This window comes from Vicugna pacos, chromosome 21, assembly GCF_048564905.1.
Source record: "Vicugna pacos chromosome 21, VicPac4, whole genome shotgun sequence".
NCBI lineage: Eukaryota > Metazoa > Chordata > Mammalia > Artiodactyla > Camelidae > Vicugna > Vicugna pacos.
In genome coordinates, this window is record NC_133007.1 from 21,194,574 (window position 1) to 21,213,443 (window position 18,870).

The window sequence follows — 18,870 nt, forward strand, 5'->3', positions numbered from 1 at the left end:
CACCACTTCAAAACATTCTTCAGATATTTCTGAAAGTTTCTAACATGCATATGAACCTATGATCTTTTTCCAGAAGGTGCTGCTTGCTGCTCTTCAGTGCCGTTCCCTGGTGATCTAGTGGTTAGGACTTGGCACTTTGACCACTGCAGCCTGGGTTTGATTCCTGATATTGCTGTTGAGATGCCAACTGTCTCTACTACAGCTAAGGCTTGCTTGCGTGCAATATTTGGGACCAGGAAGACATAGCTTCAGATTCTTGCCCAACAGAGCCAAACTCGGGGAGCCTCAGCTTAAGGGGTGGCACACAAAGTCTTCATGCCTCTGAAAGTTTTCCTGGGTAATCCAGGAAGTCAACTTGGAGAATTGCAGTACGACATCACCAGAGAACCAAGGACTGTTGTCATATAACTTGCCATTTTAATAAGATCATCCTTGACATTTATTATAATTTCTGTCTTGCAGGTAAAGTTAACTAACCAACTACCATATAAAAATGTGTTCTTATTTTTACAGAGGACCAAAAGGATAAAGTGTGGTTTTCCATGCCTAAAATACGTGAAGAAGCATAATAGACCATAATAGACAGTTTCAACTTCCTAATGGGGCAACAGGAACACCTGGCTGCAGCCACCAGCAGAAACGGCCTTGGATCTGGTAAAATTACCTAGGCTGTCTACATTTCTGGAATGTAACTGCTCTTAGGGTTTCAATGAACTGGGGAGCGGGGCAGGGGGCGGGGGGGCGGATTACATTCATTACTAAAACTGTGCCTATGCTAGTCAAACCTTAATAAATTTATAAGTCATTTGAAATAACTCACTTGTTTTATGTTGAGTTATTATGTGAGAAATTAATCGCACCTCAAGGGTGCGGGACAGCAAGCCACTGAAATCGGTAATTCCCAATGGGGTGAGACACAAACAAGCAAGTTTGAATCTGCCTAGAGGAACTTTTAATTCTTCATGGTCACCTTGTTACCTCATACAGCTGTATATACCTCAGGACCGGATAAGTTGTGGGGTGCGCGCAAGCGAACCCGGGTAAAGACTCCACCGATGGAGGCTGCAGCAGCCACCGCAACAATAGAATACGGTGATCAGAAACAAAACTAGTTTCCCTGACCGGGAATCGAACCCGGGCCACGGCGGTGAAAGCGCCGAATCCTAGCCACTAGACCACCAGGGAACTATGTTATGAAATGTAGGTAGCACCTTCTAGAAAAAGATTGGGGATGATTCAACCAATTTTAACAGATGCGTTGAAAACGTCCCTGGAATTTTAAGTTAATCTTTGAACAAGCGTTTTGTAACTAGAGTCTGATGGAAAATGGAGCCTTCCCAGTGAGCAGATAGCAACATTCTTGTCCGCCTTCATTGTCACCCATTTATTTGTATGTAACATTTGCTATGCTCAATGAACACAGAATTCCAAAGGGACCCACTCTACAGTGAGATTTCAAAGACTTAAGGTGAGTAGTGTAAGGTAAGCATATTGCTTCTGTGACTGAATAAGCTGAATTGCTTGCCCCAGAGGCCACACTTTCTCTTCAAAGCAGAATTCGCTTCAAACCCAAAAAGGCAATGACATTCTAAGACAAATGAATGACCAAGGAATCCTATGCTGGTCTCTCTTATCTTTCCCTATGTTACTTCCCTGAATTAGCCAACCACTTATGCTGAAAACAGCGACATAGAAGGAAAGGGAAAGACAGAACAACCCATAGCTCCTTTCATTTTCAGTCATTACTTATCAGCAAGCTAAGGATAGAAACTGTTGGTAGAAGTAAAATAAAAAACATCTGAGTTAGTTCTGTACAGCATTTATTTCCACTGTTCTGATAGGGGCAAAAATTCATGTGCACATGGGAGCTATGAAGTATGGTTTGTGTCATGTCAGTAATTCAGCATATGAATTAAATACTTTTATGTTTGCATCATCAGATAAAAACAAATCTGGTCTTAATTAAGGAAAAACTTTTCAAAAAGACTATTGCAATAGAATGTTCCAAACTCAGAAATCTGCAGGCATCTCAAAATCAGACAGAAAAAGGCGTTTCTTTCAGAGGGAGAGGTAAGCAGAGCTTAGCAGAATCTTTTAAGGGGAAGTTGAGGAATCCAGGGATAGTGAACAGATGGCATGATCAGAGCCGTTTCCTAGGAAATGTGCCTCCTTTTGGTCAGCTGATTCTCAGGATAAGCTGGTGAAGGGGACATAGTCTACATTTTAGCACTTGCTCAATCTCAGGGGCACTCCAAAGTTCAAGGGTCTGTGGGGAGTAGAGAAGCCTGACTAAAGTTAGGTTAAGGTAAAGCAGAGGATTAAAAATGGGCAGTAGTGAGCACTTGGTCAACACTTAAAACTGGCACTGCACAATATAAATGATGAGTAAAATTTATGCTAATTATTTTAATTCTCAACTTTTCTTCACATAGATGGCATTAAACAGTAAATAAAAAACATCATGACAAGCTGAGAGAGACAGAGACTACAGGAAAAAGGAAAAAGTATTATATCTCATTATCTTTAACAGCACTTTTCTTGCTGCTTTCTGAACAGGGGGCTCACATTTTCATTTTGCACTGGGCCTCATAATTTTGTAGCTAATTCTGGTACCAGAAGATAAAATGGGTTTACTGCTGTACATCTGTATTTTGCTGGTTAAAGCTTCTTTCTCAAACTTCCCAGTTGGAGTGCAAGTCTTTGTTTTGTTATCCATTTTTCTTCCTTCTTACTGCTAAGCTCCTGATACTGTTCCATTAGAATATCCATTGTTCTGGGCCTTCATCAAGCAGCCAAGAATATCCAGGTTGCACCCCTATCCAGGCATCCAGCTGGCCCCTATGCCCAATTAATGGCTTTTTTTTTTTTCTTTGCCTGTTGGATAGAAGTCAACTGCTTCTCATTCTGTTCTCTGCCATCTCCTCAGTCCCCTTTGTTCAGGCAGGAGCTGAGCTGAGCAGGCATCTCACCAGAGTATGTGGTTGGATTTTTCCTTACCCACTGCTTCAGCAAGGCCAAACCTGGCCTCCGCTCTGCCTGCTCCCACGCGTGGGTGAAGCAGCCTCACACTTCCCTGGCTTTGGGGGCACAACCTCCTCATCCTATGATCACCTGCCACAATCCCACAGGGTGCAGGTGGGTTTGGGTGGCGGAGAAGTGAGAACAGATAACGTTTCTGGCATTTCTACCATGTGCCACTTCTACACTGGTCTCTCACTCTCTCCAGTCAGCAGGAGATTGAATGCAGGTGATCGCCTGGGAGCTAATGGGAACAGAGAAATCAATGTCTGTAGCTAGTTGGACCTAGGGTAGAACTAGGTAGTTGAAGGAGATAACCAACTTTGATGAAATGCATCATCTCCTTCCTCATTAGTATAGTGATGATTATTCCCATCTCTCATGGGAGATTAGGATTTGATTTCCCAAACATTTAACAAATTTGTTACCACATCACGTTTATGTATTCACTTTATTTTCTGGTTTACAAGTAAAATTAACCAGTTAGTCACTACATAGAAATATGTTCTTATTTTAAAAGAAATCCAAATGGATGACATCCCTGATTTTGCAAGCCCAGTAAGTGTACTGAATGGCTCTGGGCTTCCCTGTGAGGCACCTGGTGACAGCCACCAGTGGAAAGACCAAAAAGGTAAAATTACTGGACTGCCTAGAATTCTAATTTTCACTATTTTTAGTATTTCGAAAGGAGAGACAGTTTCATAATTAACATTGTGCTTATGCTAATATAACCTTCCTAGATTTAGAAGATATCTGAAATATTGTGCATGTTTCAGTGTGAAAATTGAGTTTTAAAAGTATGACTCAGTGATTCTCAGTAGGAGTGGACAGTTTGAAATTACCTGAAGGGCATCTTCAACCTTTACCACCTCCCCTCAGGTGCTGGTCAGCCTAGTAACTAGGTGTTTGACCCTACCTTTTGTTTTTCTTGAGAATTATGGCTGTATGGGCCCCTTTCCTCCCTTCCCCCAAAAGTGGGAGAAGGGGCTGGTGTCTGTCTGGTTTAATAGTTAGTGCTAGGACTTGTAAAATAATGATTCCCAGCCTCATTATGCCAAGTGTCTGAGAGGCCCCCATGTAGGTACTGTGGTATTATGTTATAATAAGAAATACATATTTTGGTGTTCATTACAGGCTCTGGCCTGAGCTCCCAAAACCTTTGTAATTTCCTGAGGGATAAAAGCGCTAGGAACATCTTTTGCTCTAATATTTGGTCTTTGACCTGGTTCCTGCCACAGAGCTACTAAATCCTTTGGAATTTCTTGGATAATAGGGGCATCTTTTGTTCTAATAAGGCAAATTTTGGTGGGCCCCTGGCTAGCTTCAGGCTAGAGCCTGGTCACCAGAAAGAATGTTATGATTGGAAGCTTGGAAATTTCAGCCCCTTCCTGCCCCCTAGCCATCCTTTGGAGAGGGGCTGGAGATTGAGTTAATAATCAACCATGGCTATTTGATGAAGCCTCAGTAAAAATCCCTTACCTAGGGGGTTCAGAGAGCTTCCAAGTTGTTGAACAAATGGAGCTGCTGGGAGGGTGACGCACATGGAGAGGGCATCAAATCTCCAAGCCCCTTCCCACATACCTTGCTCTATGCATCTGTCCCATCTGGCTGTTGCACCCTTTTGTGATAAACTGATAATCTAGTAAGTAACCTGTTTTCCTGAGTTCCGTGAGTCATTCTAACAAATTATCAACCCTGAGGAGGGGGTTATGGGAGCCTCCAATTTATAACTGGTTGGTCAGAAGCACAGGTGACAACCTGGACTTGTGTCTGAGATTGGGGAGGGGGGCAGTCTTGTGGGACTCAGCCCTTAACCTGTGGGATCTGTGCTAACCCCAGGTAGGTAGTGTCAGGATTGAACTGAATTGTAGGACACTCAGCTGGTATCAGAGAATTGGTCAGTGTTGGGGAAAAAACCCACACACCTCTGTCAGAAGTATTCCATATGTAGAGGAATAGAGTTTTTCCCATCCTAGCAGCTCAGAGAGCATTCTTGCACATTTTAGACATTGGTTACCACCTTGCATAACATACTGCCTTTTTGTTGCCGAAAGATCGGCCCCATCCCTGACAAGCCAAATAACTCAGAGACAAGGTCTTGGAGCTTAGAAGAAAAGAGGCAATTTTATTGCTTTGCCAGGCAAAGGAGACTCACAGCAAACTAGTGCCTTCAAAACTGTGAACCCACCTTGGGGATGGGGTGGGGTAGTTATACAGCTCAAACAATAAAGCATTGATAAGAAGCAGCAGAATAATTTTCTTATCAGAAGACTTAGAATGGCGACATGATGCCTCCAAGCAACCAATTCTATAGTGGTTAGATCTCTTTATCTCATAAGCACTCAAGTTGTGGTCTCCTAGACAATTCAGGCTATTTTGTAAGATTACAGTCCTGTGACCTTCTCCTTGGAGAAGGACTCAGAGACCAAGCTTGATTGCTTCTTTCAATTACCAGAATAAAGTAAAAACAGTAAAATCAATAGCTTTAGTTTTAACAATGGGCCTGGAACTGTGAGTAGCAACTGGTCAGTTGACCGTTTTAAGGGCAATCATGAGAATAAGCAAAATGTTAGCCTAAGTGTGGCCATTTTATTAATCCTCCTTCATTTTGTTCTGGGTTATTTCAATATCACATCCTGTAGACTTGCCATCCTAGATTAACTGATTATATAGTGCCAGACAAGATGTTTCATTTCAGTTAGAGTCAAACTAAAATACTCTACAAATAGATATAGTCCCCAACTCACTTAGCCCTTTGGGTCTGTGAAAGATATGTTATCAAAACAAAGAAATTTAAAAAAAAATACATTGTATTTGGGTTTTAGAGAAAATAAACTATCATCAGCCATTCTATTTGTATTGTAGTTGAAAGACAAATCGTAAGTCATTCATGTACATACTAAGGCTAACCAGACTTTTAAATGGCTTGAATAAAATTTGCCTAAGAAAAACTTACAGTAGATCCTTTAACACCATCTGATGCAGAGAGGCTACTGCATGCTCAGACTTGCCCTGACAGTGACTTAAAGGATCATTCATGGATGAACACATTGCAGATTTTGTGGCTTCACACAGAGGAGTCAGTGGCCATGATAAGAAGTGAGAGATAATGACAGCCAACCAGGAACAGGAAAAGCCTAAACACCCCTATACACCTAATGCATATATTTGTACTCCCCCTTTTACAAAAATGGTATTATACTATATATATTTTTCTATACCTGCTTTATTCATTTAAATGATCATCTCCATTCCTTTTTTTGGCTGTACAGTGTATTCCACTGTGTAGATGTTCATAATTTGTTTCACTAATCCCCTACTAATAGACACTTAGGTTGTTTCCAGTCTTCTACAATTACAAATAATGCTGCTTGAATAACCTTGTACATGTATCATTTTGAAAATGTCCTGCTATATCTGGAGAATAAATTCATAGAAAAATTGCCAAGTCAAAAGAAATGTGCTTTTCTAATTTTTAAGGAATTGTATTTTATTCATTTTTACTTTTTATTGAGATTTAAAGTGCACTAATGTTAAATTTATAACATAATGGGTTTTTACATATGGATACACCTGTACAATCACCACCCAGGTCAAGATAGAGAATATTTTCAGCATCCCAGATGGTTCTCTCCTGTTTCATCTTAGTCCGTACCCACCACTAGAGGGAGCCACTATTCTGACATTTATCACAAGCAATTAATTCTTGAAAGGTCATATAAATGAAAGCCCAGAGTAGGTTTTCTTTTGTGTCTAGCTTCTTTCACTCACATAATGATTATTAAATATATTGATATTGCTGCAGATATCAGTAGATATTTTTGTTGCTATAAGTATTCCATACAAAATTCAAAATATGTATCCAGCACACAGTTTTTAACAAATATTGTATGTAGGGAAATATCCATTTGTTTGATGTTCCATTATGTTCTAATCTATCAATCAGCCAGCATAGCCATCAAAAGTTCCACTGGTTTTTCTTTCCCTCTGTAGAGTCCCTCTGCCTAGATGATATCTGATTCTCACCTTGGTCCCAGACTCAGCAAATTCCCCAAGGGAAGAGAACAGCTAGCAATCTCAGCTTACCTGAGTCTATTCACCTCTATAATTTTAGTTTATCTAGTCCTCTTTGCCTCACAGCACTCTAATAACTTTTTAAAGTGTTACATTTACAGTTTATAGTATTATATAAACTATATATGATTTATATATTATATTTATATTTAAGTACTATACATATTATATATAGTACTAAATATTGTATTATGTGTGTATTTTTAAGTGTTCTTTTTTTTTCATTTGTTGTAGTGAGCAAGTTGGTGTGTCATTTCCCACTACAATAAACTCTGAAGCAGAGGTATTTTAGTTATTATTTAAATAAATAATATATGCACACATTACAAAATTTAAAAGGGCAAAGAGTAAAATGTAAGTGTCTCTAACAACCTTTCTTTCAGCAAGGCTGTTATCACCAGAAGCTATTATAGTTACTAGCATATTCTGTATCCTTTCAGATATAGAGTAGGTACAGATGCATCCATGAGATAATTCCTCTTTTGAGGGAATATTTATGTTTCCTTCTGCATTAGAAAGTCTAATATCCAAGTTTCTCCCCTTATGTCAAAGGCTGTTTGCCAAGATATGTTAAAAGAATGGCAGTTGGCATCAGCATAATGATTCATGTTAGAACATACTTCTCTATGGTTTCATCATTTAGTCTTCAGAACTGTAAGCAATATATTTCTACTCTTTAAACACCATCCAGTCCATGGTATTTTGTTAGTAGCAGCCCAAACAGACTAAGACAAGCAGCAAGGGGAAGTTCCACATGAAGATGGAACCTTAGTAAAACAATAGTATGAGATTTTATAGTTACACAAACCACCGAGATGGGGAGAGCTAGGGAACAGAGGCTCTCAGTTTAGGGAAACCAGTCAAGTACAGTGCAGGGTAGCCTGTCTCAAGATACTGTCCTCTCCAGAGTGAATACATAACTTGTAAAAGTCAGTGGTACTGTCACTTTCTTGACAAGATCCACGTTGCATAGGTGAATTGAGCATAAATTAATCTATGTTTTAGTGACAGACATCTGGATTGCCTCCCATTCTCACTGTCACACCCAATCCTGTCCTGAATATCCTGATACAAGTCTCCTAATAGACCTAGGTGTTAGTTTCTCTGTGCTGTTTAGCCGGGAGGATTGCTGGGTCATAGAGTGTACAGTTTCTTAAGTACTTCCAGGCTGCTTTCCATATGCTGTATCTGTTCGAACTCCTACCCACAAGTCATGAGCATTCCCATTTCTCTATATTTTGTCCAAGACGTATTAACTATTTAATGTTTCCCTATCAAAGATGTAAAGTGGTATCTCACTGTTTTATTTTCATTTCTCAGATTGCTAATGAGGTTCACCATCTCTTTGTATTTTTAGCCGCCTAGCTTTCCCCTTCTGTGAACTGGGTAGTCATATTCTTTGACGGTTTTTCCCTATTGGTTTCCAGTTCGGTTGTTTACTATTACTGTGGTTGCTAATTTCAGAAGTTCCTCATATGTCCATTATATCTCAATTTTAAAAGAAAGAAGGTCCTTGTATATTCTAGAATCTAGATATTAATACCTTATTTAGATATTGTAAATATCTTGCCCCTGTCTGTTACTGTTAACTTTGCCCATGAAGAGCCTTGTTGAAGTCTTTCATATCAATTTGCTTAGATTCATGTATTTTTCCCTCTGTGCTTTGGGCTTCTAGGATCTTATATTAAAAAAATTCTTTCCTACCCCAAGGTAACAAAAACATTGTTCTACATATTCTCCTATTAACTCTATAGTTTAATCTTTCACTTTTTGATATTTAATCTATTGGAAATTTGTAATTGTGTGAGTTAGAATCCAATTTCATTTTTATAGCATACAGTAAGTCACTTTTCCCAAGATTACTTACTAAACAACTCATTAATTCATAATGCCATCTCTATCATATACCAAATTCCCATTTGCTCTTGGGTCTGTTTCTAGATTCTTTATTCTGTTCCATGAGTCTCCTTGCCTTTTCTTGTGTCAGTACTATTCAGTTTTCATTACTATGGCTTTCTATTATCTTTTGATTGTAAGTACAGTGAGTCTTCATTCTCCTTTTACAAAATTGCCTTAATTATCCATAGACTTATGCATTCACATAAATTTTAAAATCAAGTTATCAGGTTATAAAACCCACCCTGTTGGTATATTGATATTGCGTGGATTTTGTAGGAAAATTTGGGGAAAACTGTCATCTTTATAATACCAAGTTACCTCATTTGTGACTAATGTAGATATCATCATTTAACTAGTTCTCCTTTTGTCCTTCAATAATTTTAAATATTTCTCCATACAAAGATTATGTGCATTTGTTATATGGTTTGTTCCTAAGGACTTTATGATTTTATTCTATTGTGAATGATGTATTATATTCTATTTCCTAGGTGATTACTGCTGATGTAGTGGAACAGTATTGATTTTTATATGTTGATTTTGTAGCCAACAACCTTTTTGAACTCTCTTATTCTAATAATTCATTGACTCTGCCTCATTTCTTATGTAGTAAATCAAAACAACTGTGCCTCTTTGAGAGGCTGTATAGCATCCTGGTTAAGAGAGTGAAATCTGGAAGCCATAAAAGCTCATTTCAAAACTGGAGTTAACTTCTCTACTTCCTCTCCAGATTACAAATTTAATATGTAGTTTTTTTTTTCCCAGAGACTATAACTCTTCTACTGAAAACTAGTTTTATAACATGCTTTGCCACCTCATCACCATCACCAGCATCCACACCACAAAGAAATCTTTTGCCCATTGTCTCCTGCTGCCAAATCCTTAAATTACATAAGTATCAGAGTCATGAGAAGAAGCATGTGATGGAAGATATTAAGCAATGGGATAGCCAAGTGTCAGGGACACAGTCAAGTTTAAAAGGAAGTGGGGAGGTGAGAGACATGAGAGGCTCTAAGAGCCAAGAAAATTTTGGTCACTCAGCTCAGAGTGGGGAAGGAACTTCAGCTTCCTACTGGAGGATTGCCACCACCTCTGCCCAGCAAGAGGTGATTAATATACCAGTGTCACTGCGTACTCAGTGAAATAGCTCCCCCCAAGGCGTTGCTTTAGGGAGAAACCCGAGTGAGAAATAGTGATGAGTAGGAGATGAAGAGTGATTCTCCTGAGCCAGATAAGGTGTGACAGGGTGAACTCCAGGCATCTCCCACCCCTCAGGGCTCCCCCAGAGTCCCACAGACCATTGAGGTCAGATGCGTGAAAGTTTGTGTTCTCAGACACTGACGGTGGGGAAAGGTACTGGCACAGTCTCTTCATTTCCTGGCAGGGAGAGGAGAGTCAGAGATGAGTCCACACTGAAAAGTGGCCTCTGTGGGTATGACGGGAGGGTCTTTGTGTGCTGGGCTACCCTGGGTCTCATCTGACCTCACATAGTGGAAACTACTCAGAGGAAACTCCTTTAGAGTAGATCCTCTCCTAACGTCCACTCCAGTTTCTTAAAGTTTATATCATTCTTCCCCACTCCCTGTCACACTGTGGTCTCTCCCTCTGTAGAGGATGCTTGGGGGTTGCCACTTCAGCATTTCCACCTCCTTTTCCCCTAAATTTGTCAGTCATAGAGTTTAAGTGGGGTTAATTCTACCCGTGACTTGCGGCGTAGGCTCTGATTGGCTTAAACTAATAAGCACCTCCCAGCCCCTTTAGAGTACAATTACTGTTCAGTAATGAGTTCTGTGAGAAATGAACACTTTTTCCTGCTAGATATGGACAAGGAAATCTGTAGTCCAAGTTGCTGATGGTGGTATTTTGAGAACATGGGTAGATAGCCTACCTCGGAATGGAGTCCACAATGAGTAAGAAGGATCAAGAGAAACTGGAGTTTTTTGAGCCTTGTATGAAAACTTGCCTGGAGCCCAGATTTACCTAGGGCTGTGAGGCAATATTTCCCCTTTATTATTAAGCCAATTTATGAACTTTCTGTTAAAGTGACTTCACCTGATAGACTCTCTACTATCCACTGAGAATTCAGTCCATTAGCCATTTCTTTTCTTTTTTTTTTTAAATTGAGTTATAGTCAGTTTACAATGTTGTGTCAATTTCTGGTGTACAGCACAAATCTTCAGTCATATGTGAATATACATATATTCATTTTCATATTCTTTTTCACCATGAGCTACTACAAGATACTGAATATATTTCCTTGTGCTATACAGTATAAACGTGTTTACCTATTTTATATATACCAATCAGTATCTGCAAATCTCAAAATCCCAGATTATTCCTTCCCACCCCCTCCCCCTGGCAACCACAAGTATGTATTCTATGTCTGTGAGTCTGTTTCTGTTTTATATATAAGTTCATTTGTCTTTTTTTTTATATTCCTCATATGAGTGATATTATATGGTATTTCTCTTTCTCTTTCTGGCTTACTTCACTTAGAATGACATTTCCAGGGACATCCATGTTGCTGCCATTAGCCATTTCTGATGTCTTTTCACATTCCACACATCCTCAATCCATAGCCATCTAATCTCCTGGTGCTCTCATACTTCTATTCCCAGCTCCTTAACCCACCTTCTCCTTTGCTTATTTATCCCACAGCTACTTTCTCTAGGCTCTTGCCAGATTAGAGTTTCTGGAGCACTCAGCCAACACAGTGTCATTCTAGTCCCCTAGCCATTGTATCACCCAACAACAGGAAATTCTCCCACCTTTCTCTTAATTTCCTGATGCCTTTCTCCCATGGCATCCCCAAACTGTTTCTACTCCTTACTCCCCAGATAATTCCACCCCCCACACCATTGAGAAGATGAGGTCACTTAACCTCAGCTGTCATTTTACACAAGGTATTTTAGGGTCCACAGAGATTTCTTGAACCCCTCCAGGCACATTCTCTCACTCTAGCCTCTATAATCTTTAGATCTCCACTCTCTTTCCTGCTTCCTCAGATTATAAGGTATAGTTCTGATAAGACCAGATACAACTTGAGACTATCAGGGTCACAGACTCTTTTTTGATGTTTAACATTAATTGGCTGTTCCATCTTTTATTTTAAATGTTTCCCTTTTTAAAAAAGTTTTTTAAATGGGGGATTAATTTTAGGTTTATTTATTTGCTTTTATTTTTACTTTTTATACAGAAGTACTGGGAATTGAACCCAGGATGTTGTGCATACCAGGTTTGCACTCTACCACTGAGCTATACTCTCTCCCCACCACCATCTTAAGCAAGTCAGGTTTTCTTAGCTCAGTCTCATCATCTTGAAACATTTAAAACATCTTTAATACTTCCCTCATAGCTGTGTTATAAAAACTAATTAAACGTGAGAAAGTATGAAAGTTCTAAAAAGGGAAAATCTCAGTTCTTCTATGTAGGGAAAAACCCAGTTCTTCCCCACTGTGCGTTTCATTCCCTGTGAGTCTCCTTTACTTCTTACACAGCACTTCATTCTGGTCACCAAATGCTTGGAGATTTTCCCCCCACACCAAGCAGTTCTCTATCTGACACTGTGTAGTGTCAGAATTGCGTTAAATTGTAGGACACCCAGCTGATGTCACAGACAGAGAATTGGTGTGGGGGTGACCTCCACACATTTGGTGACCAGAGTAAAGTGTTTGTGTGAGTAATAAAGGAGACTTACTTTCAAAAGAAAGACACAGGAAAGAAAAAACTGAAGTTTTTCAAAATTGCAGTTGGTGTAAGTGAAGTGGGATTTGCTAGAACTGCCCTGACTCATGGAAACGTGGTCTGGGAAGGGAAAGGATGAATGGGTGGTGAATGAGGAACTTTTAGTCCTTGGATGGCTACCTAGTCACTCATGGAATTAAACTGCAGCTGCACTTCAGTTACTAAAGGTAAAAGTTACCAATGGAATTTAGAGATGGGGATAAGTCTAACTACTGAGGAGCTGGCTTATTGAATATGTAAGAAAATGCATAAGAAGAAGAAGCATGCTAAACACACAATCTCTTGGTTATTATTATCTGTAATAGCTAAAATAAAGTGCTGGTTCGGACCTTGATGCTCATCCAACTTCAGATTTGGGTTGGTCTGAGCTTTAGTCACTAGCTTCAAAGCTGCCCACAAAGGGAAAAATTTTTCCAGGGCAACAGAAAGTACCTCTAAGGTCTCTGGTTAAGCAAGAAGGTAGTCAGTGTGGAGGGAGGGCAAAATCAAAGCTGAAACCAGGGGGTATAGTGTGAAGGGTTTGTCTCATATCAGTGTCATCAGCTTCCTGAGGAACCTTTTCTAAAATGGATAGTGAGAAAGGCTAGTTTAGGGGCTCTGTCTTTGGCTTTGAATATGGCAGAATGGAAGAGGATGTTTTTGTTGATACAGCACCCACAGCTTAGTATTAAACAATCACAGATGGCAATGCGTGATCCAGGCACAGGAGAGGTTATTCCTGAGGGAACAGCCAGCCTGAGAATAGGGACTGCCCAACTTCCCCTACAAATGCTAAATGGGGCACCTCAGATAAAGAAGTTGGTATGCTTTGCACGTAAGCCATGCATGACTGATTTTATGATGACAGGGATATTCACATGCTGAATAATGCCTGTTTACCTAGGTTATGGTAAATTCTGTAATTAAGGTGGCCCCTGTTGCATGGACACTCCATGTAACGTTACTCCTGCAAAACTGAACACGAGTTCAAGAAGCCTTATCAGATTTGCTGCCTCAGCTTCCTCTTGTGGGTTCTACTGAAACCAAGGACAATAAGCAATTAAAAAGAAAATGAGAAAAGACAAACAGGAGAGCCAAAAACCTCTACAGCTCTCTTCAGCAGGGTGGAAATCTTTAGATGGTTATTGAAAAATGAGACGAATATGGCCATTGATGATTTTGAAACAAAGGTGTTGATGCAGCAGTGAAGAAGATTGGGTGGATCAGTGAGACCCATGCTGTTCTCCCAACATTAAAAGGCCCCAGATGAGTCTGCTCCATTTACCCCAGTTTGGAGGAATTTTAAAAGCTGGAAGGCAAAGATTTTGTTGAGAAACCCCACTCAGAATTGCCTGGGACTGTAGTCAAGCAGATCAATCAAGTTAAAAACTGATGAAAAGACCACAGTCCCTTGGCTCGACCATTCACTGGGGACCTAAAGCCTTTTGCACACAAGTCAGGGGTGGAAAAGAGAAGTTTCCATGACCCTTTGATATGGAGCCCCATGCACTAGGGGACCAAAACTTACTGGTGAACCCTGACCTGGGCTACAATAGATTGAGAGAACATAAAAGTGTGAGCACTGATAAGATTATGAAAGTGGGAACGTTTAAACAAGTTTTATGTAAACATTCTATGTAATATTGTAAAACAGAAGGTATGTAAGTCCACCCTTCAAGCAATGCTAATTAGACAGGCTAAATAGGAGTGAGAAAGATTGCCCAAGCCCACACAGCATAGAATAGGAGCTGGAGTGCAGTAGCCCTTTGTGGAATGTAGCCTGGGGCTTTATGAGAAGAGCCTGTGAGTAACAACTGCTGGTCCTTTGGACTAGAGAATTTCCATTTGAGGGGCATTTATCACCTTGCTATCAGACACTAATTGAGGTTATCCCTATGACTAAAGGACATAAAAATGATCCTGAGACCTGAAATAAAATCAATGTCTTGGGTGATGTCAGAGAAGTGCTCTAATGTGTTCCATAATAATATAGAAATGGTTTATACAGGATCATGCTGCCTGGGGAATGCAAGCGTAATTGAGCAGGATCCTATGGAGCTTTCCTGGGACAGAACCCCCCACCGACACCCCTAATGTCCTCCGCCTGCCTTTTGTTTGTAGAAAAACTTTAGCTTCCTATACCTGCCCTGAGTTCCAAAGAATGAATTTAATCAGAGAAGTGAAAAAAATGCAGAAACAAAGGAAAACAGTCAAACAAGACAAAATTATAACAACTTAGCCATTATACAAAGTCAAGGACTTTTAATTCCTTCTTAAGGGCTATAGATAATATTCTGAACCATATCCTTTGAGCTGTTTTGCAGCTACTGAAACTCCCACTAGGTGAAAGAAGTTAACTGCATGCTGACCACAAGCATGTAGACCCCAGACCAGTTGGAACCAGAACTGGGTGACTCCCAATTACCTCACCACCAACCAATCAGAAAAATATCCACAAGTTGATCACACACACTACAACCCTCTCCCTCACCCAGTCTTTAAAAACCTTTCCCTGAAAGCCACTGGGGAGTTCAGGTTTTCAGAGCTTTAGCTGCCTGGACTTCTTGCTTGATGCCCTGAAATGAATGCTGCACTATCCTTCACCACAACCTGGTGTCAGGAGATTGGCTTTACTGTGCTTGGGCAAGTGGACCCAAGTTTGGTTGTGGTTGTGTACACAAGGTACTCACAAGCAAGGAGCTTCTGTTCCCTTAGGACTGACTCTGGGACTGCGTGAAGAGTTGTTAGATTCTATTGTCACTTGGGCAGTGACAACAAACAGCTTTTAACCCACCAACAAAGAGTTGCTTGGTTTGTGGACAGTAGTTCCATGGTGAGTGGACAATATCTTGTTTGGAAGGTCATACTCTGATCAAAGAAGGTGAAAAACAAGTCATTCTGGTTATTGCAAGCTCCTTTTCTAGCAGTAATGGAAGAACTGAACAGTGGAAAAAGCCCCTATGTTTGAGTCTGACTCATGGGCAGTGGCCAATGACCTGGCCATATGGTCAGCTAGAAGGGTAATAAAAACCTGGCTTATTAGCAGGATGCCCATATGGGACACAGCCCTAGGAAAATTTGAGCAATGCATTAAAGTAGGACATGTTGCCCATCAGAAGAACTCCCTTCCAGGTTCAGAAGGTGATTGGAATCAACAAGCAGATATTTCTTTGTGCTCCGTTGATATGACCACCCTGGTTCTTGAAATGAGTGGACATGAGGGTACCAGAGCATTGCAGAGATGGACTCAATCTGGACAAGTCCTCTTGCATCCTCTGAGGCACGCAGCACCAATAAGAGCTGTCCTATCTGTCAAAAGAGAGGCAGAGACTGCTGATGACTATGTGACAATTTCTTGGTGGGAAGGCCCTGATCATAGCTGGCAAGTGAGACTGATGCTGGTATCCCTGTGACACTAGACTGGACTTTGCTTACTCAGTGGTAGATGTGAATGCTAAGAATACTATGAAAGACCTGGAACAGAAGATATTGCACCAGTTTAGATGGCTGACTGTCATTTCTTTAGACTAAGAAATACAATTTACAGCCTATAATATCCAACAATGGACAGAGAGATATCCTTCTCAGAGTACTAGTTTGACAGAGAACTGAAACAGGCAACTAAAACACTGGTTGTCTAGAACAGGGGGAGATAAAGGCACAAGGGCTGACTTGAACACACCCGTGTGTGTGCTTACACTCAAAATGAGAAAGACTAACGTAGTGTCCCTGGATTTCTCTGTTTTTCTGGTGGATCTGAGGGGTAGGGGTGGGGAAGGATGCTAGTATTCTTTCTTCCTCACATCATCTCAACTTTTTTTTTTCCCTCCTATGTGATGCAGTGGTCACAGGACCAGGGCTACAACTAGAGCTGAAAACAAGGATAATTCCTAAGCAAAAACTGAAACTGTTTCTGATCTTTATGTCAGAATTCCTAAGGGCCTGGTGGGGCAGGATGTGCCTTCACCCCCTCTGACAAAATTGGGACTAACAATGAAAGCATCTATATTGCCTGGTGGTTGGTAAAGACAGCCCACTAGTTTTGTACCCTATGTAACTTCATCTGAATAGAAGTGGACTGAGGGGGACACATTTGCTAGACTAGTATTACTGCCTGCAATCTAGACCAGCACAGTGGCTGAACCTAATATCGCTTCCAAAGGTGAAAGAGTTTGGGTATAATTGGAGAGAAGGAGGAATAGTAGTAGCTAACAGTAAGGTAATGAATGAATGAATTATGTGTTATGGAAAATCCAATATTACATTAACCCCTCAAAAGAGGCTCAGAACAGGAAATGATAATTGTCTCTTAGCTTAATTCTATCAGATGCCTGAAAGGGTGAAGCCATATGCTTACTGGGACCACTCTTTCTTTTGAAACCTGAGTGGCCTTGCCTCAGGAGACAATCTTATACAGTATGATGATGGACTGGAATGCTTATTGCTTAGGACTCTAGTAATATGTCAGTATCTTTGGACTTATGTATCATTTTTCTGTAAGGGGTCTGTGGCCAGAGACCAGGGGGTGATGGGCTGTGAGGGAATAGAAAATATATATGTTGGTCTTCGCTCCTTGTTCCTGGCACAGAATGCCTAAAACCCTTGTCATTCCCTAAATGCTAAGAGCACTAGGACCATCTTTTGTTCTAAAGAGGAGACTCTGAGTGGGCTCCTGGATGACTGCTAGTTGGAGGCTGGTCACGAGAAAGTCCAAGCCATGATTAAAAGCTTGGAATTTTAAGCGCCATCTCCCATCCCATCAGAGAGGGGAGAGGGCTGAAAATGGAGTTACTGATTGATCATGCCTACGCTATGAAGCCTCCATAAAATTCCAAAAGCATTTGGAGTTTGGAGATCTTCCAGGCTGGCGAATATATCCACACCAGGAGGATGATATACCCCAACTCCACCAGGATAGAAGCTCCTGCGCCAGGGAACCTCCCTGCACTATGTATCTCTTTATCTGGCTGTTCATCCAGATCTTTTATCATATCCTTTAATAAATTATTGTAAGTAAGTGCTGCCCTGAGTTCTGTGAGCCACTCTAGCAAATTAATCCAATCTGACAGGAGGATCATTGGAACTTCCAACCCATAGCCAGAGGGTCAGATGTTCAGGTGATAACAGGCTGGAGACTAGCATTTGAAGGAGGTGGAGGCACTCTTGTAGTACTGAAATTTTAAACTGTGAATTAAATTGTAGGGCACCCACTTGGTGTCAGAGACTGAATTTCTTGGTGTGGAGAAAAACCTCCACAAACTTGGTGACCAGAAGTGAAGTGTTTGTGTGAGACTCACAGGGAAGAGGTATGAAGGAGTAAACTGAGCTTTCCCATTACAAGCGCCTCCTAAACTAAGTGCTGGGCAAAAATAAGGTGTATTTTTATTGTTTCACATGTGAGCTAGTTTTCCTTATCTTATGTGAGTTGTCACCTAAGTCTCTTCCTACCTGTAGTTAGTGCACCATTTTTCTCCAGTCCTGATGCAGGGGACACGCCAGCGGGTGACTTGACCTCAGGGCAGCCCCCAGTCCCCGCCAAGCGTTCCTCCGGGACCTGCAGGATGGGAAAACTGCACCAGGAGCATTTGAGGAAGCCTGGATCCCTGACCCACAGACTCAGGTTTTCAACAGCAACGACACTGGCTGGAGCCCTTCTTGTGCTGGAAGTTTCCCGAGGAGGCAGTATCTAGTTCACTGTGTGCTTGTGGCCATGATGAGGGGTGCGCGTTCGGGCCTTGCCCGCTACCTCCAGGGGCGTGCGTGAGACTGGGCGGTGGTTGACACACCTCGGTTCTTTGGTTACAGGCCAGGGAATACGGTGAGGAGCTGGTATGTTTCAAGGGTAATTTTTGAAAAATCAGTCAGCAGTGAGTTTCCGTAGTGTAGTGGTTATCACGTTCGCCTCACACGCGAAAGGTCCCCGGTTCGAAACCGGGCGGAAACAGCAGCTACACTTTTTCTGCTGGTTGGGCGCTGACATCCATCCCCCAGGTAGTTGCTGATTTGGCTTTGCCAGAACTGTGAGATGTGTTCAGCGGGAACGTTTGCAGCCATTCGACCGGTTCAGTTTTTGTTACGTTTTCTGACACTGGAAAGGGAAAGCACTCTTGGCTGCTCAATGAATGAAGTCATGGTTCTGATCTGGATCAGGTCAGACCC

The 18,870-nt window shown here is 41.1% G+C and overlaps 2 non-coding genes across 2 annotated transcripts; one reads left to right on the plus strand and one right to left on the minus strand.

Moving 5' to 3' along the window:
- Positions 1-1,113: 1,113 nt before the first annotated feature.
- On the minus strand, positions 1,114-1,185 carry TRNAE-UUC (transfer RNA glutamic acid (anticodon UUC)). Its single transcript has one exon. It is a non-coding gene; the product is annotated as a tRNA-Glu (tRNA).
- Positions 1,186-18,582: 17,397 nt separating this feature from the next.
- TRNAV-CAC (transfer RNA valine (anticodon CAC)) lies at positions 18,583-18,655 on the plus strand. Its single transcript has one exon. It is a non-coding gene; the product is annotated as a tRNA-Val (tRNA).
- The last annotated feature ends 215 nt before the right edge of the window (positions 18,656-18,870 follow it).